Source organism: Marmota flaviventris, chromosome 4 (genome assembly GCF_047511675.1).
Source record: "Marmota flaviventris isolate mMarFla1 chromosome 4, mMarFla1.hap1, whole genome shotgun sequence".
Lineage (NCBI taxonomy): Eukaryota > Metazoa > Chordata > Mammalia > Rodentia > Sciuridae > Marmota > Marmota flaviventris.
Window position 1 is genome coordinate 106,931,926 of NC_092501.1, and position 22,856 is coordinate 106,954,781.

The following is a 22,856-nucleotide window of genomic DNA, read 5'->3' on the forward strand; positions in this document are numbered from 1 at the left end:
TATTAGTGATTTTTGTAAGCGATACCACTTCTCTCATATTTTTGTACTCTGAGAAGACATTCTAATTACTCTTCAGAACCAAAGAAAAATCAGTATATCTATCTATTAGTAAACCTATGTTTCTCTCTTTTGGAAAGAACATGTGACTTTCTATGAGATACATATATTATGGAACACATAATTACTACTATTTTTCAAGGAATCTTCAAACCTAGCAAGTATGCCAATGGTTTAAAAGAAAACTGTGAAAAGTTCCATTTTTCCTCAGGAAAAAGATTATAAAGGAAGAAAATTAGTTAAGATAAAATGTAAAATATGTGATTCTAAGAATTTTTTCCAAATATATATTTTCTAGAGAAAGGGTGGGTTTGATTTCAAATGTTTTCATGATTTCTCCAGAAGTTGATATAAAGAAGGAACAAAAATATATTTGAATTGATCTAGAGATTTGCCACATTCAAGGAATAGGTATAAGTAAGTTTATAAATCATAAATCACAATAAACTAATATTCATCTAAATTTTAACACATCAAAATTATCTAAAGTAATAATATTTTCAAGTTAAAATGCTATTTTATCATATAAGAAACATTCACTTTATAAATTCATACTATGTTCACATATTTACACATAATTATATTCCAACTAACTGGAACTAAGGTAACAAGTTATCTCAGGAAGGTCAGAAATTAGGGTCAAGTGGGCATTGCTATTTGACATCCCTCTGACTGAAGCTGAAGTCACACACATACTCAAGTATCTTTCTGAATGCCAAGGTGAGAAACTTGATGTATTTACTGCTATTTATGCATATTTTATTAAATTTCCATTTTTGTTTGCAGAGACAAGTAACTAAAATCATAGTACTTTTTTCATTAGAAGCCTAATTGGTTACATCTTCACAGAAAAATATGTACTCATAAACACTAATGTATTAGGTATAAACTAGTTTTTTTTTTTTTTCATTTTACTCTAAACGGAAAAACTAATGAGAAAACCATATATTTTAAGCTATTTCTTAAAATAATTGATGTTTTAAATGTTAACATTATTACTCATATACATTAATTTATTAATTTATTTATTCATTAAATAGGGATGAAACCTAGGGCCTCACCCAAGATAGATGAGTGCTCTACCACTGAGCTACATCCCCAGGACTTTTTTTTTTTAGACAGGTCTCCCTAAGTTATTGAGGCTTACCTCAAAGCTGTGATCCTCTTGCCTCAGCTTTCTGGGCAGCTAAAATTATGGGAGTGTACCACCACATCTAGCTAATTACTCATAAGTTTCTATGAATGTATGAGTATGGGTATAGGTTCAAGTGGAGGGAATGGTATAGAGATGATTTTGGGGGGAAATTAATACAGAATCAGGTAAGTGTCTATAATAAACAAAATGCAAACTAGTGAAACTTATTTTTTCTTAATTACATGTATGTACAAGTAAGTACAAAATCACCCATCCATCAAGAAGAAAAAACATAAGGTATTACAATTTTATAATTAATTTCAAAGAAAACTTTTTTCTTTTTCTTTTTTTTTTGGTGGGGGGGAACCTCAGCAATGGGAATTTTTTATTGATTACTTTTGGTTATGTGTAACCACAGGATACATTTTTTCACAGTCACAAAAACATGGAATATAACTTGCTCTAATTCAGTCCCCAGCACTTTCTCCCTCCCCCGTCCTCTGTCCCCATGCTCTCCTCTCTCTACTGATTTTTCTGCAATGTATATAGTGTCATGTGGTTAAACATGATGTTGAGATTCATTGGGATATATTTATGTATGTACATACAAAAGTTTAATCAGATTCATTAAACTGTTCTTCCCTTATCCAGTCCCTGCTTCCTCCTCCTCAATCCCCTTCTTCTACTCTACAGATCTTTTCTCTATTTTGATGGGATGCCATCTCTCCCCTGCTTTTTTTTCTTTCTCTTTCATTTTTTCTCCTTAGTTTGGATTAGCTTCCACATATCAGAGAAAACATTGAACATTTGACTTTTGAGACTGGCTTATGTCACTTAGCATGATAGTCTTCAGTTCTTACATTTACCAGCAAATTTCATAATTATTTCTTCTTTATGGCTGAGTAATACTTTATTGTGAATATATACCACATTTTCTTTATCCATTGATCTGTTGAAGGGCACATAGTTTAGCTACATTGCTTTACAATTATAAATTGTACTGCTAAAACATTGATGTGGCTACATCACTGTAGTATTCTGATTTTAGATCTTTGGGGTATATGCCAAGGAGTAGGATAGCTGAGTCATATGGTTGTTCCTTTGCTAGTATATTTTGTTTTCGTCAGTTATATATGAGAGTAGAATGCACTTTGACACATCATACATAAATGGAGTATAACTTCTTATCCTTATGGTTGTACATGATATAGAATCACATTGGTCATGTATTAAAGAATAATTTATAGTCAAAAATTGGTGAACTAACCTGCATAGAGAAAAACAACTGGTTAGTATAAACATGGCTCACACTCTAGCAACATTTGAAATATAAAAGATAAATAATAACAGAAATGGTTCTTACTACTCTCTCTATAGAGAAAGAATCCTTAAAATGTGGGTTTTGTTTTCCATCCTAGCCTGTCTCATCTTATTCAATGGCTCCCTCCAACTTTAATACTTCTTTTTGCCCCTTTTTAAAAAAATAAAATACAGATCTATGAACACAGAAAAAAAGTCAGGTAGAACACATCTTTTATCTGGGCAATTATTTTAAAAATTACTGAAAGTGTTTCTTCAAATCTAGGACCAAAAATTGAAATTGAAGTTATTTCTACTTTATGTTCTTCCTACACTTATTCAGGTTAGTGAAGATATTATTAAAGAGAATATAGAAATTTATTTTTACTATCAGAGAACTATGAATCAGAGAGTATATTTTAGAAACTATCAGAGAACTATGAATCAGAGAGTATATTTTAGACTTCAGGATAAATAAGATTAAAAAATTCTAGAGAGGACTCATTTAATTAAATTCTTATATTTAAAGTATCAACAAATAAAATAAATAATGAAGATATAGATCATATAGATTGGTGTTCATATACAGAGAGATAGGTAGTTTGAGGAATTAATGATGTTAACTTGTAAAAGTTAATATGAACCTGGAACCCTGCCTGGACTATGCCTGCAATCCCTGCTAATCAGGACACAGAGGCATAAGAACTACTTAAACCCAGGAGTTTTAGGCCAGGATGATAACATAATTTAATGTTATTTATCAAACATGTCTTGATTTTTTTTACTGTTAAATATAGGCAATAGATCAATAATAACAATAACTGAGACCTGGGCATTTTAATGTTAGCCATGCCACTGATGAACCCCTAAGAGCAGTATGAATTTAAAATTAGTCATCATAATGGCTTTGTATTTTACCTTTGTCATTTTTAGCTACAGGCATAGAGTAGTCTCAGATTGTTTTAGTCAACATAACAAAATGAAGGCAAGGTGAAAGGGAAGTTAAAGACACACTAGGGGGTTATTGATCTCAGAGATTGATATGTTAAATCAGGTGAACTGGAGCTGAAGTACACCATACTAAGAGATAGAGTGACCAAAATAGATATTATTAGATTTTGCTAACCTATAAGTTACAAACACGAGAATATGTGACCTAGGGAGTGAAAAAGAAAAGAGCACAAAATAAGAAAATGTCAAGAAACAGAGATGCTAACTTAATGGTGAGATGCTAAGATATTGTGAAATTATTTATGTGATTAAAATCATCATTGAAAATTATAATAAGAATATTTTTGGATTGGGAATAGATATAATGCTAAAATCTCCTACGATACTAACAATATACAATAAGCAAATTAATATTTTTCTAAACAATTCTGCTTATGTTAGTATTAGTGTACTCAGTTCTCTACATACCATGGTGAATGCCTGATGCACTGTGATATTTAAAGTAGGCTGTACTTGCCTTGTAGTAATGCAGTGAGATAAAAAGAGAAAACCAGTGGTGGCTTCCATCATATTCTTTGGGCAATGGGATTTTTTCCCCTAGTGTCTTAGTACTAAGTCATGAGTTTTCTCTTGAGATGTTTAGTTACTGTTCTGCCATTCACACTCCAGGAGTAGAGTTCTTTGTCCACAGTTGGCATGCAAACATTAAGCAATCAAACACCCTGTACAAGCAGCTACTCTGGATTCCTCTTACCCTCTCCAACTTGATGAAGCTCATTTTTTTTTTGTTTGTTTGTTTTAAATGCTGTGATTTGCAAAGGATAGTCTCTTCTGGAGATTTTGGTGTTTGTACCTAATAAACGGTTTCAGGATTGAAGTCAATTCTTCAGTCATATCTTTAAGAAAGTAAAACCAAAGAGAACAAATAACCTTACTGTTTACAGTTCTTTTTTCAAGTTTGAATTCCTTTTCAATGTGTCCGCCCTTTTAATTTCATGTAGTCCTTGGATACTTGTTCTTTGTAATCTGTCCAGAATTTTTAAGTATAGTCTGTGGGAAAACTAATCTCCAATGATTTCACATCATCTTTACCAGCATCAGAAATGCATGATTGCATCATTTAATCAATAAATATTAACTTGCATCACTAAAAGAAAAAAAGTCACAAACAATGTTGAAAGGCCAGTCTAGATTTCTTAGAAACAAATTTGCTGATAATGTTAAAATGTATTCTATTTATGGATAGATAATAAGCCTCTGTTTCTAGTTAGATTATGAATATGTTTTCATTGATGAAAATCACAAATAATATAAACAATAATCTTTGGCATTTAGACAATCAATATTTTATTTACACAAGCTTTTGTTTATTATATTCATGGTTGGAATACTTTACTGAAATACACTTGGATTAAATGTTAAATCCATGTTCTTTTTGCTCCTTGTAATATTACATAATATTAATAACTAAAGGAAAGTTAAATTTAAGCATATAATAATGATTTCTATAAAAAAGAAAAAAAATACAATATATTGAGTAAAATTCTATAGCAACCTCAGTAGGAAAGACAAAGAAATCATACCCTTTAGGAAATAATACAATGCATAAAATCTATTTTTATGTGTTGTACCAATATTTGTTCATTTGTAATATATATACATGGAAATTTGTAATATATTTTTAATTGAAATATGGTAACTTGGGCTGGGGATGTGGCTCAAGCGGTAGCGCGCTCGCCTGGCATGCGTGCGGCCCGGGTTCTATCCTCAGCACCACATACAAACAAAGATGTTGTGTCCACCAAAATCTAAAATATAAATATTAAAAAAATTCTCTCTCTCTCTCTCTCTCTCTTCTTAAAAAAAAGAAATATGGTAACTACTCAATTTAAGTAAAATCAGCCTTCATGAACATTAATAATTTAGGTCCTATTTAAAGTTATGCCAAGATTGTGTACATTCTGTGTGTGTGTGTGTGTGTGTGTGTGTGTGGTGTGTGTGTTTGCCTGCATATGTGAAAAGGAAATAATCTGGTTTTGCAACAAAAATGTCCAAGTGCACAGACCAAAGATAAACAGCACAGTGACAAGAGTTCAGTACTATTCAATGTCATATTTGCCTTGGCTCCAGCATCCTATTAAACTCTTATAAATTATTGTCCAGTTTTACTTCAATAGTTTGAAATAAATTATTTGCACATCTCTTGTGGATTAAGTCATCTCTGTACTTGTATATAAATCATGTAGAAAGAAACCAAATTACCCCCCAAATGCTCATAGACCCAAATTCTTCATTCATAATAACACACATTTCATCTACAGACATTTAATAAGATAGTGCAGTTAATATGTTTCAAAGATGACCCTATAATACTCAGGATTATTAACTACAACAAATCTGAACAGCAATTCAAGGCTGCTAGTTTCTTGGCAGTACAGTAGATCATTTTAATACAAGGTATACCTGATAAGTTTTAGCTGCTCTCTACCTTTAAGGGCTATTTCCTCTGTCCCCTCCCTTTAGGACCAATAAAAGAAAAATGATAGGGTGACAAGTTTTGTTACTCTAGCTCTAGAGTGCTTAAATCTGTCCCGATTCAAATATAACTTACCTACCTAAATCTACTCTCATAGTACATGTTACAACTTTAAAATCCACAGAGTTACCTTTGGAAAAGTATAACAAAGACTTTTATTTGATAAGTAACTCAGTCATGACTTTGCAGCAATTTTTCTGTAAGAACTGCCATAAATGACCTTAACAATACAGGAGAAATGGAAACAGAAAAAAGAAAACAGGAGACTTTGGAACATGATGCATCAATTTTAAGTTACAGTAAAGAGGGAAATAAAATGTGTTTAAATATACTTGAATTTTTCTAATAGAAAAACAAAAGAACAGGGTTATATATGCTCACAGTTGGCATTTATAAAATTACTTGAAAATGAGGGTAATAAGTATAATAAAATTAATAAAAAAATTAAAAATTAATTCAAGTTTCATTTATTTAGCAGTGCTAGGAATTGAACTAAGGGCTTTGTTAAGAAAGTACTCCACCATTGAGCCACACCCACAGCACTAAAAATATGAATTTAAAGATCCCAGGTTTCTATTACTAGCAGAGGTTTTGGTGAAAAGAACACATTTATTTTAATCCAAACATATCCCACTCTAAATATAATAGATGTTTTAGAAAATCATATCCAATATGAAGAATTAGTTGAAATGTTAATTCAGACTCATATACAACTTAGGACTCATTCAACACTAAAGTTTGCTGATAATGCAGCCACTATAAAGAATCAACAAATATAGGCAAAGCATTCTTGGAAAAATCCAAATATATGAGACCCCCACCCCCACCATGTGCCCTTACATAACCTTTTGCTTCTGAATTATGACCCCTTTTGTCTTTGTATTTTATAGTCAATATTTTTTAACAGAATTCTTCTAACATCCAATTTGTAATTCAAATATTTACTCTACACTCAAAGATCAATTTGAGGGTCATTATCTTGTTTAGAAATAGAGGTCATCTGTTGCACACATGAGGTGTTCCCAGTAGAGTTGATGAATTACAGCCTAATTTTTTACTCTTTAATTTGCAAACTTTGGTGTAATATTATCATGACAACTGTAACACACACGTAGAACAAAGGTACTAGATGACTGACAGAGTCAATAACAGAATATAGTTGAAAAGGAAAGAATACTTTTTGAAAAAATGAAGTGAAAGAGACAATTTAAAGTATTTATCCTATTCTATACTTCAGCATTACCCTAGTATATAGAGAAGTGCATTAAAATGGGAAGATTGAAACTATAAAAATCTGGAAAGCATTTTTATTCTACATCATTGGACTGCAAGTCTATTTTGGTGCCAATACCATATAGTTTTTGTTACTATTGCTCTGTATTATAGTTTAAGGTCTGGTATAGTGATGCCACCTGCTTCACTCTTCTTGCTAATGATTGCTTTAGCTATTCTGGGTCTCTTATTTTTCCAGATGAATTTCATAACTGATTTTTTCTATTTATATGAGGAATGTTATTGGGATTTTAATAGAAATTGCATTAAATCTGTATGGTGCTTTTGGTAGTATGATCATTTTGATAATATTAATTCTGCCTGTCCAAGAACAAGGTAGATCTATCTTCTATTTGACAAAGGCACTGAAAACATACATTGGAGAAAAGATAGCCTCTTCAACAAATGGTGCTAGGAAAACTCAAAATTGATACGCAACAAAATGAAATTAAGCCCCTATCTCTCACCAGACACAAAACTCAACACAAAGTGAATCAAGGACCTAGGAAATAAACCAGAGACACTGCAACTATTAGAAGAAAAAGTAGGCTTAAATCTCAATCATGCCGGATTAGGCACCAACTTCCTTAATAAGACTCCTATAGCACAATAATTAATATAGAGAATCAATAAATGAGATGGATTCAAACTAAAAAGCTTCTTCTCAGCAAAAGGAACAAACAGTGAGGTAAATAGAGAGCCTACTAATTCGGAAAAAAATACTTACCACATGCATGTTGGATAGAGCACTAATCTCTAGAATACATAAAGAACTCAAACATCTTAACACCAAAAAAACCCAAATAATCTAATAGATAAGTGGGCCAAGGAACTGAACAGACACTTCTCAGAAGAGGATGTACAATCAATCAACAAATATATTAAAAAATGTTCAACATCTCTAATAATTAGAGAAATTCAAATCAAAACTACTTAGGGCTGAGGATGTGGCTCAAATGGTAACGCACTCACCTGGTATGCGCGGGGCACTGGGTTCAATCCTCAGAACCAAATAAAATAAAATAAAGTTGTTGTGTCCACTGAAAACTGAAAAATAAATATTAAAAAAAATTCTCTCTCTCTCTCTCTAAAAAAAAAAAATACTACTCTAAAATTTCATCTCACTCCAGTCAGAACGAGAGCTATGAAGAGTACAAACAATAATAAGTTTTGGTGAGAATATGGGGGGAAAAGCCAAACTCATATATTGCTGGTGGGACTACAAATTTCAAATATAAAAGGCAGTATGGAGAATCCTTGGAAAATTGGGAATGGCATTTGACCCAGCTATCCCACTCCTCGGCCTATACCCGAAGGACTTAAAAACAGTATACTACAGGGACACAGCGACATCTATGTCTATAGCAGCACAATTCACAATAGCTAAACTGTGGAACAACCTAGATGCTCTACAGTAGGTGAATGGATAAAGAAAATATGATATATATGTGTGTATACACCCACACACACAATGGAATATTATTCAGCACTAAAAGAGAATAAAATCATGGCATTTGTAGGTAAATGGATAAAGCTGTAGAATATAATGTTGAGTGAAATTAGCCAATCTCCCCCCCCAAAAAAAAATGCCAAATGATTATTCTGATTTGAGGATGTTGATTCATAATATGCTGCAGCTGGGGGTGGGGGGCAGGGATGGGAGGTTTAAATGAAATCTAGATAGGGCAAAGGGGACCAGTGGAGGGAAATGAGTGGGAATAGGGGTAGGAAAGATTGTGGAATGCAGTGGTCATCATTATCCTAAGAACATATATGACACAAAGAATGTGACTCTCCTTTGTGTACAACCATATATATAAAAAATTTGTGCTCTATATGTGTTATATGAATTAAATGCATTTTGTTTTTATATATAACAAATTAAAATTTAAAACATTTTTTAAAATGCATATTTATTTTTATGACAACTAATGAACACATATTTTATTTGAAAGCTTTATTCATTGTAAGTCATAAATGCCCACATTTTTTTGAAGAACATAGTATTTGTTGGTATAAGGAAAATATATTATTTGGATAAAGAAAGATCCATGGACGAAAATATTTTATTGAGGATGTTAAATTATTGGCAGCAATATACAGAATTATTTATACTGAATAAACACTACCTTTAAAAAAGAAGTGATCATTTCAGAAATTTACAGTTAGGTCAAGCACAGAAAATGTCAGATTATTAAAATCATAATGCTAATCAGATAAGAAAATGATAACTACCATAAGCACATATAGTTAAATACTTCAGATTGAGATGCTTCTATTATAATGCTAATGAAAGTATTTTCTGTAGAAATCCCTGTTTCATACATTGTTTATTTTCTAAACTATCCTACAAATAGAAATTATACTATACAAACTTCCAAACTGCTGGCCAAAAATGAAGAAGTTTTTTTTTTTTTGTGTGTGTGTGTGTGTGTGTATACACATGTATGTGTATATATATATATATATATATATATATATATATATATATATATATATATATAAAATTATACAAACCATATTTTAAGATGAAAATTTGCCTTTTCAGGTCTTAATAATTCTGAAAACTGTTATGTCTTAAATTCATATTAAAATATGCCCACAGTCATTAGAAAAAAGAACAAGACATGAGAAGGGTTATAATTTTCTCCAGGTGAAAGGAACAATCTACCCTGAAGCATAAGCAATAATTATATGTTTTAAATAGACTTTAAAATCATAATGTTAATGTCTAAAACTGAGTCTGTGCTTTGTTGTCATGAGATGTTGGTAATTCTAAACAATGTCAGCAATAAAATATTTTTCAATGTCAACAGAGGCTGCTTCTGCAAATCAAGTGTCTTTTAAGTTTTGTTTTTATGTACATAATTGAAATTAATTTTAAATTTAATGTTTCTAACTAATCAATTTGACTATGAATGAAAATAAGCTAAGTAGAAATACACTTGAAATTCCAGTATCAAAAAATGGATGTAATTGTATACAAGAACATCCTTTTCCTTTTTTTATTTTGAAAATGCTGTCATATATTCATGTATTTCTCTAGTGCTCGAGGTGTAAAATTTCTCTATTGTGTAAATACTCTTCATAATGAATGAATAAAAAATTAAACCATCTATTGGATTTCACTATCTCAATTTCACAAAAGAAATGTCAGAACTGAATTTGAAAGGTTTATAACTTTATAACTCTTAGACAACTTTGTATATGAAATTAATTGTGAACTAAATAATGCTACTGCAAAAATTACAATGTAGTTAGTTGTTTTGCTGCAAGAGCCCATAGAGGTCAAATTTATGAAAAAATTCTAGCATGTCATTCTACAATGATACTTGTTTAACACAAAATGCAAAAAAAGGTAAACTGAATAAGCGATATTTCTTCATTTGTATCCCCTGAGATACTCTGTTTGAGTTATTTGAGAACATTTTATTCACATAATTGTTTAGCTTGGTCATTCTTTTGCTCAAGCCTTATGAAAAATAATATCCTTTAATAGAAATAAAAATTAAATGTGCTTTTCAAAAGTGACCAAGTTTTCAATAGATAAATAATATTAAGTGGGAACAAATGGTAAAATTTTTCATAAGAAGAAATATTTGAGAGAATTTCAACATACCTACTAAGATCATAATATGGACAAATTCAATCAACTGTTGCCTTTTCCTCAAATCTTTACTAAATTCTATATTCTAACTTGACCAATTAGACTGAAAAAAAAATGAGCTTAGCAGCTGTTAACTCTAAATCTAATCAAGGATCTCATATATTTTGTTCAAATATTCAAATACTGCTACATAAAAACAACAAAGTGGAAAAAAAAGAAAAATCCATAACTGAAACAAGTAAACCATTAAATGATTTTTCTAAAAGAGTTCCAAAAACCTTTAAATACATTTTTTTTGTACCAAGGATTGAACCCAGGGATGCCTAAACACTGAGTCACATAGCCAGAACTTTTTATGATTTTTTTTCTTAATTTTATTTTATTTTTTATTTTTGGGGGTACTAGGGGTTGAACTCAGGGGCACTGAGCCAAAATCCTATCCCTATTTTGCATTGTATTTAGAGACAGGGTCTTCCTTAGTTGCTTAGCACTGCTGTTGCTGAGGCTGGCTTTGAACTTGCCATCCTCCTGCTTAAGGCTACTCAGCCTCTGGGGTTACAGGTATGCTCCACCATACCCAAGTAAATATAGTTTAGAAATTATATTACAAGGCTTGAATAAAATGCTAAGAAGGAGTTATATGAATGAAATGCTCTCAAAGAACTCAAGAGTGTCTCAGGGGATTCAAATAAATAAATATTGATATTATGATTTGCTTACAGTTAAGCCATCACCATGAAAAATTTTTGAAGAATTTATATCATGTAAAGTTGTCTTTATAGAATATTAATTTTTGTGTGTATGCTTTATGCATCAATGCAATAGTATAATTAATGTGGAGATAAAAATACATTTACAAACATTTTTAAGTAGAAAAACATAAATCTTATATTAAGCATAATTGTTGTAACAAAAAAAAAGGTCATAACATCAATAGATGAGATAATGTCAAAAAAAATGAAAAGTTCCTTATACATGTAAACTCAGTTGGTTCCTATTCTTTTCCCAAAGAGTGAATTATTTTGGGGGAGGGTAAAAAGAACTGAACTCAGGGGCACTCAACAAATGAGCTATGTCACCAGCCCTATTTTTTGTTTTATTTAGAGACAGGATCTCACTAAGTTGCTTAGTGCCTCACTTTGAGTAAGGCTAGCTTTCAACTTGTGAACCTCTTGCATCAGCCTCTGGAGTGGCTGGGATTACGTGTGTGTGCCATTGTACCTGGCTAAATTGTGAAATTTTTTTCAAGAACTGTTATTAAGATTTCTGAACTTTGGTTTGAAGAACTGTATACTTATAAATAAAAAAAGTTGTTGATTCAGAAATTTTCTCAGCAAATACTTATTCAATGGCGCATAGACACTTTATCTGTTATACTCTAATCATTAAAAATAAAAAAAAATAAATTTGATAAAAGAGTTATTCTTCAATTACAAAGGACTTTAATCTTATAAATCATTAGACTAGTTATTTATTAAGGCTCAAATTATGCTTTTCATATATACCTTTCTAAGAAATCATATTTGTTTTTTTCTTTTAGGAAGAAATACTTCATTGAAGGCATTCAATGACAAAAATAATTTACAATTTAATTATGTAGAAAATATACAAATCTCTATCAATATTCTTTGCCATTACCTTTTAAGAATGATATTCTCAGATAACATATAGCTGATATGCCTTTTTAAATGGTATGTTACAATTTATACTATTTAAATACTATTACTACTGCTTTTTAAATAAAAATTGAGTTTTGTTGCTTTAGATTTATATGGTGGGGTACATGCAGTAGCACAGACTGTCAAAAAATGTTAAGCTTTCTAAAGAAAAGATTGAAATTCTGAAAATCACTCTATTAAAAATCTGCTCTTGTGAAATAGTATCCAACTTCCACAGCCTCAATATATTGGATTTTGAAGCTAAATCTTTGAACTTTAGTTTACTTACTTTCATAGAACTTGATCTCTTACCATGAATCAAGTTCATGGTAAATTGTGCTACAAAATATATATGACTGACATATATATAAATATATATATTTATGGGATTTCATTCATTGTATTTTGTAATAAATATATATGTCAGTCTTATATGTAATATATATTTTTCTTTCCAAGATTACTTACAACTTAAATTGATTTCTTATTTGATCATGGGTATTGGTGAACCATTCTTTTAAAATAATGTTTTCAGATATTAAGAAATTTCATCACACTCTGGTTTCCAACCCACCATTTCCCCCCATCTGTTAAAATATAAACTTCTAAGATATTGTTTTTTTGTTACTTTTTCAATTAAAAGGCAACATTTTTTGCCTGTGTGAATTTATATTGCTTCAATGGTGGTATTTTTTCTTAACTTTCCTGCTTGGGCATTAATTCCTTTTTATAAGCTCTTAGTTTCTGGGATTTCTTTCTTTCTTTTTAGGTTCTATGGTTTTCCTAAATTCCGTCAATTATTCTTCAACCAAATAGACTGCAAAAATGCAAATTCTATAATTGTCCTATCTAGTAATGGTTTGAACCTGCTTTTGGGAAAACAAACAAGTAAATCTAAAAGAAAACAGAAAACTCACCAGGTTATCTTCCTAAAACCAATGATTCAAAGGGCATGATTTTCATTACCTTCAGATTTATCAAACTTCTTGGTTCTGAGTGAAAGAGATTTTCTGTATTTGAGTGCTACACTTTTTTTTTAATCAGCTTAGAAGAGAAGAAGGAAATAATGATTGATAATCTTGACATTTACATAACCTTCAATCATGCCTATCATTTTCTGATGATGGAGAATATTTTGTCATGTTTACGATCCATAGTGTGTGTGATAAAATTACAACTGGGAATTCATTCATAGACATATAACTGAATGATTACACAAAGTTCAATATTATTAAGAGATTTTTAATACTGTACTTATTGTTTCCCAGACAAAGGGAGCATGTTACTCCTCACGGGGCAGTAGGAGAATAAACGGATGGTCAGAAGAAGATAGAGATAAGTAGAATATTTAGGCTGAAACTTTAATTGGAATTTGGGGGATGAAATTCAAGGAAAGGCAGAACAAACAGTTTAGGATTGGCTAGATTGAATAATTTGAGGGATTTGTGGAGCACAGTGGTCTCTCTCTTAGCCTTATCCTGACACCTATTCTTGGAAGAATAGAGGGTAGGTGTGGTGCTTAAGAGATAGATAAATTATTTGAAACTATTCTCTATACTATCCCTTAAGAATTTCAGGTTCCTGGAGGAAAAAAATGTAAAGAGAATAATATGTATGTACAAAATACAATGTGAAGATGGTCTGGCAGATTTTTCCCTGAACATCCTCAACAAATAGTGTGAGTTTTCTACGTGCAAATTCAACATTCTGCATATCAGGAAGGCTCACTTAAAAATTGTCAGGTTCCTCTATTCCATCACATATAATTTTGTTTGTTTATTTTTTTAAATCATTTTGACTAGAGGTTTTTTCCCCAAGTAATTCTTGAATTGAACATATTTAGCACTTTCATATCATATCAATATTTCTTAAAATATGGACAAAATATATTTTTGGAGCTCTATTTTTTGCTTCTTTTTATAAGGTGATTGTTCTTGCCAAAACAAATGATACTTTCAAAGTTTGCCAATCATACATTATGCTATTCCATGTAAAAATAAGATAAAATTTTTATTTTTTATGTTCTGTTACAGGTCAAATGAGTATTTTCTATCCCTTGATAATTTCAAGGAAACTATTTGAAAAAATATGCAGCATGGTCTTTTTTAAAAAAGAGAGAGAGAATGTTTTAATATTTTTTAGTTTTCGGTGGACACAACATCTTTATTTTATTTTTATGTGGTGCTGAAGATTGAACCCCGTGCCCCTCTCATGCCAGGCAAGCACGCTACTGCTTGAGCCACATCATCAGCCCCAGCATATTCTTTTTTTGACAGATATTTCTTAAACATAATATATGCTCTCTTGTAGATTTATTTTCTAATTCATGAATGACTTAAATTTTATTTTATTCTTCCTGCTTCTGTCTTCTTTTCTTTCATCTCAATTTCAGAGATTTAAATATCATCACTCTTCTATGTTATTTTATTAGTTGTTTATTTTAGTTGTTTATTATTTTTATTGTTTATTACACATCTATGTATGTTGTACATTTCATCATTTTTTTGAGTTCTCTAAATTTTTGCCTTGCTTTTTATTATGTTCTTATATCTGATAGAATGTTTGGGGAAGAAAAATGAAAACTATTATTTATATTTCTGGAGACTCTGAGGAAAATAAACTCTGTCTTAAGAATTCCTGAGAATTGGTGACCTTCGAGTTGATTCACTGAGTCAATGATTCCATCAAAGCACAATATTCTCTTTCATCCCAATGTTATTAGTGTTCACCGCAAGCCCAAATGTTGGCAAGATGGCAAGCACATTTCCACCCGTTGTAAAAAGAATCAATATCATTCTGAAAGAAAATTTATCATCCTTTCCCATGACTTTTCTTAGCATTTTTTTTTTTTTTGGCCAGAAGTACCATATATATGTATTGTGCAACAAACTAGTTGCTAAAGAAATAGAAATGCCTCATATTTGTTCCACCACTGAAATTGGTTATGAAGGCAGTTTTTCTAAAGCACACAGTAACTTGAGGAGATGACAGACAGCTGAAACATCAGTTATTATCATAAATTACTTGGTATTATGTTAAAGGGTAAAGTAATTTCACACACAATCAAAAATACTAACATTTTATTTTTCTAGAAATATTTTATATTCTCTTAGTTTATTCTGTCAAAAGAAAACTGTATTATTATTACCATTAATAATATCTGTTATTATTAAAGAAAAAGTATACTGGCTATTTTCTAGCGATATGATCCAGCTATCCTGAGTATAAATGCCTGAAGGAAATTAAATTGGGATATGAAAGAAATACCTGAATGCTCAAGTTTATTGTTGTACTATTCACAATAGCTAAGTAAGAAATCAAATTATGTGTGTGTCAATGTATCATGGTACAGAATATGTGGTGTATATAAAATTTAATATTATTATTTAGCCAAGAAAAGTGAAAACCTGACATTTGCATCAAAATTGATGGAATGGGAGGACTTTTTTTAAGTGAAAAAAGCCAGACACAGAAGAAAAGTAGAGCATTTTTCTCTTACATGTGGAAGTTTAAAAAAAAAAGAAAGTAGTAGAGATTATAAAGAGAAGGGGTAGAGTAGAGAAAGACAGGCTAGATTATTTTTATCACTGCAATTTTTATGCATGTATTGAAGTACTACACAAAATCATATTAATCTGCAAAAATACATATTCATCAAAATTTAAATAAAAGATTGAAATCTAAACATGTTGAGAAGAAACTACACATTTCAGTGCACATTTTGAAATATATTCCATTAATCTGAAATAACAATTATATTTTGTTAATATTTATTTTTTTTTTTAGTTTTCGGCGGACACAACATCTCCGTTCGTATGTGGTGCTGAGAATCGAACCCGGGCCGCACGCATGCCAAGTCGAGCGTGCTGCCGCTTGAGCCACATCCCCAGCCCAACAATTATATTTTGTATGAACATTTATTTTGGATATTATATTTAAATCTGAATAATATTCATTACATATAAATATATGGTTATATATGTATAAATATATTTTCATAAATGTATATAATAAAATATATGAATATATATGCTTGTAATGAATTATTTTGAACAAATCTTTAGACATTGCATTTCTCATGTTTTACAATAATTATTGTTTAATTGTTTAATCTTTCAAAAATTACACCCATTAACTTATCATAGGTTTTTTTGCATGGGTGTGATCTAGTATACTTGTGGTCCATGTTAAGAATATCTCAGATGTGAATCAGAGGAAGGGTTTAATTCTCTAATTCCCCCAAACATTGATATATTATGCAAATTCCAGTGTGGTGTTCATTATAATGGTAGAATCCATTTTCAGTTCTTCTAGTCCAGATTCTCTGCAATCTCCTCACATAAAATGAAATCCATCCTGCCTGATTTCAATATTGACAAGTATGCATTTCATTTAGAACAAATAAAATGGACTATACTCAGGCAGGAACATAGCAACTTTCTAGCTTTTAGAGTTGTGAGTATCCTGAGAACACCAATTTTTTTCTTCAAGCAGACTGTTTCTCCTATATTCTGGATCCCCAGAATGCTTAACAATACATCCTTTAAATTTTTCAACTAAATTTTTTACTGTCTTAGGAGTCACAGGAATTTCTGGATGTTCTATTGTGCCACTCTGAAGCCTTAAAGAACCTAAGCATATCTCAGAAGAATACAGTTTCTAATAACTGACCTCATATTTGCTACATATTTGATGTATATGGGACCTTACCTGTAATAACTGTGTAAATTTTCTGTATTTCTTTCACATGTGTAGCCTCTATAAGAATTTATTTGTGGCCTCTGATTTTCCTATTCTTTTTTAATGTAATTTTTTATTTATATGTGATAGCAGAATGCATTATAATTCTGATTAGATATATAGAGCACAATTTTTCATATCTTTGGTTGTATACATAGCATATTCACAACAATTTGTGTCTTCAAACATGGATAGTAGTGATCATCACATTCCACAATCATTAATTACCCCATGGCCCCTCCCTTCCCCCCCAACCCCTTTGCCCTATCTAGAGTTCCTCTATTCCTCCTATGCTCTCTCTCCCTATCCCACTATGAATCAGCATCCTTATATCAAAGAAAACATTCATCATTTGTTTTGGGGGGATTGGATAACTTCACTTAGCATTATCTTCTCTAACTCCATCCATTTACCTGTAAATGCAATGATTTTATTCACTTTTATTGCTGAGTAATATTCCATTGTGTATAAATGCCACATTTTCTTTATCCATTCATCAACTGAAGGGCATCTAGGTTGGTTCCACAGTTTAGCTATTGTGAATTGTGCTGCTATAAACATTGGTGTGGCTATGTCCCTGTAGTATGCTGTTTTTAAGTCTTTTGGGTATAGACTAATGAGAGGGATGGCTGGGTCAAATGGTGGTTCCATTCTCAATTTTCCAAGAAATCTCCATACTGCTTTCCATATTGGCTGCACCAATTTGCAGTCCCTCCAGCAGTGTATGAGTATAATTTTTACCCCAAATCCTTTCCAACTTTTACTGTTGTTTGTCCTCATAACAGCTGCCATTCTGACTAGAGTGAGATCAAATCTTAGAGTAGTTTTGATTTACATTTTTCTAATTACAAGTGATAATGAACATTTTCTCATGTATTTGTTGATTGATTGTACATCATCTTCTGAGAGAGTCTGTACAGATCCTTGGCGCAATTACTGACTGGGTTATTTGGCTTTTGTATTTTAATTTTTTGAGTTATTTATATATCCTGGTGATTAGTGCTCTATCTGATGTGTTAGGGGTAAAGATTTGCTCCCAAGATCTTGGCTCTCTATTTACCTTACAGATTGTTTCTTCAGCTGAGAAGAAGCTTTTTAGTTTGTGTCCATCCCATTTATTGATTCTTAAGTTTAAAACTTGTGCCACAGGAGTCTTATTAAGGAAGTTGGGGCCTGATCCCACATAATGGAGATGATGGTCTACTTTTTCCTCTGTTCGACGCAGGGTATCTGGTTGTGTTCCTAGGTCTTTAGTCTACTTGGAGTTGAGTTTTGTGCATGTGAGAGAGATAGGGTTTTAATTTCATTTTGTTGCATATGGATTTCCAGTTTTCCCATCACCATTTGCTGAAGAACCTATCTTTAGTCCAATGCATGTTCTTGGCACCTTTTCTAATACAAGATAATTGTAGTTTTTTGTGTTAGTCTCTGTGTCCTCTATTTTGAAAACTTCTACTCCAATAAAATAGAAAATATTGAAGGCATTGACAAATTTCTAGAGTCATATAATTTGCCCAAATTGAATCAGGATGATATACACAATTTAATCAGATTAATTTCAAGTGACAAAATAGCAGATATGATCAACAGTCTACCAACCAAGAAAAGCCGAGGACCGGATGGCTACACAGCCGAGTTCTACAAGACCTTTAAAGAACAAATAATACTAATACTCTCCAATTTATTTCAGTAAACAGAAAAAGAGGCAGCACTCCAAAATTCATTTCATGAGGCCAATATCACTCTGATTCAAAAACCAGGCAAAGACACATTAAAGAAAGAAAACTTCAGACCAGTATCACTAATGAGCATAAATGCAAAAATTCTCAATAAAATTTTGGCAAATCAAATAAAGAAACATATCAAAATGATAATACAACACAATCAAGTGGAGTTCATCCCAGGAATGCAAGGTTGGTTCAACATATGGAAATTAATAAATATAATTCATCACATCAATAGACTTAAAGACAAAAATTATATGACATCTCAAGAGATGCAGAAAAAGCATTTGACAAAATACAGTGCCCCTTTGTGTTCAAAACACAAGAAAATGTAGGGATAACAGGAACATACCTCAACATCATAAAAACTATTTATGCTAAGCCCCAGGCCAACATCATTCTCAATGGAGAAAAATGGAAAGCATTCCCTCTAAAATCTGGAACAAGACAGGAATGCCCTCTTTCACCTCTTCTAGTTAACATAGTTCTGGAAACACTGGCCAGAGCAATTAGACAGATGAAAGAAATTAAAGGGATACACATAGGAAAAGAATAGCTGGAATTGGAACTATTTGCTGATGATATGATTCTTTACCTGGAAGACCCTAAAACTTTCACCAGAAAACTCCTAGAATTAGTAAATGAATTCAGCAAAGTAGCAGGATATAAAATCAACACCCATAAATCAAAGGCATTTCTGTATATCAGTGACAAATCCTCAGAAAGGGAAATGAGGAAAACTACCTCATACTCAATAGCCTTAAAAAAAAAAAAAAATATATATATATATATATATATATATATATATATATATATATATATATATATAAAATTACTTGGGCATCTTTTAACAAGAGAGGTGAAAGATCTATATAGTGAAAATTACAAAACCCTAAAGAATGAAATCAAAGAAGACCTTAGAAGATGGAAAGATCTCCCTTGCTCTTGGATAGGCAGAATTAATATTATCAAAATGACCATACATCCAAAAGCACTATACAGATTTAATGGAATTCCAATCAAAATTCCGATGACATTTCTCATAGAAATAGAAAAAGCAATCATGAAATTCATCTAGAAAAATAAGGGACCCAGAATAGCTAAAGCATTCCTATTCTTGAAAAATAACATAACATAATGCCTACATACTCACTTCATTTTTTATTATTTCTCAATCCTTTCTGCCTGAGGATATTACTTTACAATACTAAGCACAATGTCCTATTCAGCATATTACATGCATGCTGAATTTTTTCTCCTTTAAATTCAGATGGCGACTTTTGATCTTAGGAGTTAGAATATCAATGGCACATTTGTTTCCTGTTCTTTTTTTCAGTGGCATGTCACATACTTATAATTAAATAAATGAAAATAGAGAACTAGAAATGTCACATAAATTATTCCATAATATCTTTCTGTTTTAATATGAAACTTAAAAAAAAAGAAAGGGCCAATATTTAAAAAGAATAATTTAAGAAGTAGATAAGATAACCAAATTTGTTTCCTGAGCAATGTCCCTAGGAGGAAACAGTTTGAAAGTGAAATGAACATGCACATGGACATAAGGTTTTTGTCTGCTCCAGATTCCCTGAACTAAATTTTGTTGCTGGATTTTTAGGTGTAGGTCGGTGTTGGTAACATCCTACCAAATTTTAGGGGTTCTGAGATTAAAGAACTAGAAAAGCAGAGAAACATGTTATGTGGCAGGTTACAAGAATACCCAGATTTTTTAGGGTTTCAGGGAAGATGCTGCAAAAGGCTAAAGTGCTAATTATAAAGGGAACAGTGACAACAACGTCCATGAAACATTCCTATTGTGATGAAGATCAGAACCAGAACCTGTGATGAAGATCAGGACCAGAACCTAACTATGAGAACCAGACATCACAGAAAGATAAAGAGTACATTTGAAAGGCATATTTAATGTCAAGATAGATTCTGTGAGGATAGTATTTGCTTAATGAGCTTAAGAACATTGAAACTCTGAATGAACCAAATTCTTTGGCTGCATATAAGTGGGTAGGCTCCACTAAATTCCTAGAAAATAGGAACACTCTCATGACTGAAGAATAGTCAAATTTAAACTAAGCCTATGTCTCAAAACGAAGATCCAACAGGATGTCATCCCTAAAGCAAAAGAGGACAACAAGACATGGTGTCCCTAAATTCTTCCTTCTTATTCTCAAAAACCTCACTGGGTTAAGGGAACAATAAAAGCAAGTCTGGCCTGTGAAGTCCAGGTACATATTATCTTGAAGAACACTGGCTTTCTCTTATTCATGCTAGAAACTATGATGTTAGCAGCTACCTTTCCAGGAATGCCATCTCTGACAAGCTTTCTCTAAAACAACAACTACTAATCTCTATTCCCTTGAGTTGCTCAGCTGTGCATTTTTTTCAAAGCACTACTATTTTTTCATATACCCTACTATTGTTTGAACCTTGCTTCAATATAAAGTACATGAAAACTATTCTGTATGTTTTATATGTATTAATAATTCCAATATTCTATAGTCAATCAGTATATATTTAAGAAATGTCTGTGTGGGTACTCATTTGTTTCTCATAATAGCAATGTTCAAAAACTAACAAAAAAATCCAAAATATTTTCCTGCAGAAAGAATATTTCGTTCTTCTGAGTGTTATTCAATTCAGGAAAAAAATTAGTAATTCTTCCAAAGTACTAATGGCAAAACATAGCAAATTTAATTTCTGTTTTCCTAAGTAATACTCATCTACCAGAATTAAGAAATAAAACTTCCTTAACTTTGTATGTTTGTCTATGCCACTACGAGACTACCTACTAATTTTTTATCCATAGAGTGGACAAAGTTATATTGAGATTATGAACAATAGATTACATCTCCCTTTTCTACTTAAAACCTTTCAAATGAAGTCCCAACTCATTGCTACAGGCCAACATGATATGGTCTTGGCTATTTAACATGAACTCATTTTGTTGCAATCGCTTTCTTCAGTCTCTGATTCAATCTTTCTAAAATGTCTTTCTGGCATTTGAAATTGGTATCCTCTTCCAGTTCTCAACCTTCCAATATAGTCTTGTGTTTTGTTTAGAATTCTTACTCCCACCTTGCCTTAATTTTTTCTTCCTTCAGTTCAATATCTTGGTTTCAGACGAAAAGCCCTTTCCTTTCTATATATTTGGAAACATTTGATTAATATCATGTAATATTTTAATGTCTGTCTTTCACACTTTAATAAGACACAATATTTGTTTTGCTCTCTAATTTATCCTGAGCATTAAGTAGAGTATGTAAAAAAATGTTCAATAGTTTTTCATATTGTTATTAAAAATTAGAAGATATTGTGAACTGAGAATCCTAAATTATTCATCTATGGCAATTGCATTTGTTAAATCAAATCCATTACTCTGTAAAATAAGTTAATTTTTATGCATTAAGATTTCTTAAATGGGGTCAATCTTTGTTTTCTAGAATAATACACTTAAAAAGTTTCTTGTCTTATTAAACAAAATATACAGTGTAAAGTATCTTGGAAATTAGGTATATAATTACCTGATGTAATGTGGATAATTGAGAAAATATGAAAATATGTCTTCTATACTACCCATGAAGATTTGCAACAAATATGAGGCTATGTGAGGAAAGAAATGTTAAATAGCTGAACAGAGAAAAACATCAAGATTTATGTGTCTTCAGAAAAAAGTATTTAGTAAGTTTTTTACTATAATATCAGTATAAAAAGAATAAGACTTTACACAAAATTTGTGCTGAGATATTTACTCATGAGGACTGAAAAAAATAATATAAATTTAAGAGATAATTTAAAAATACTTTAATACAATATAAGGTGTCAGAGTTTAACCACAAAATTAATCCTACATAGTAATTGTATG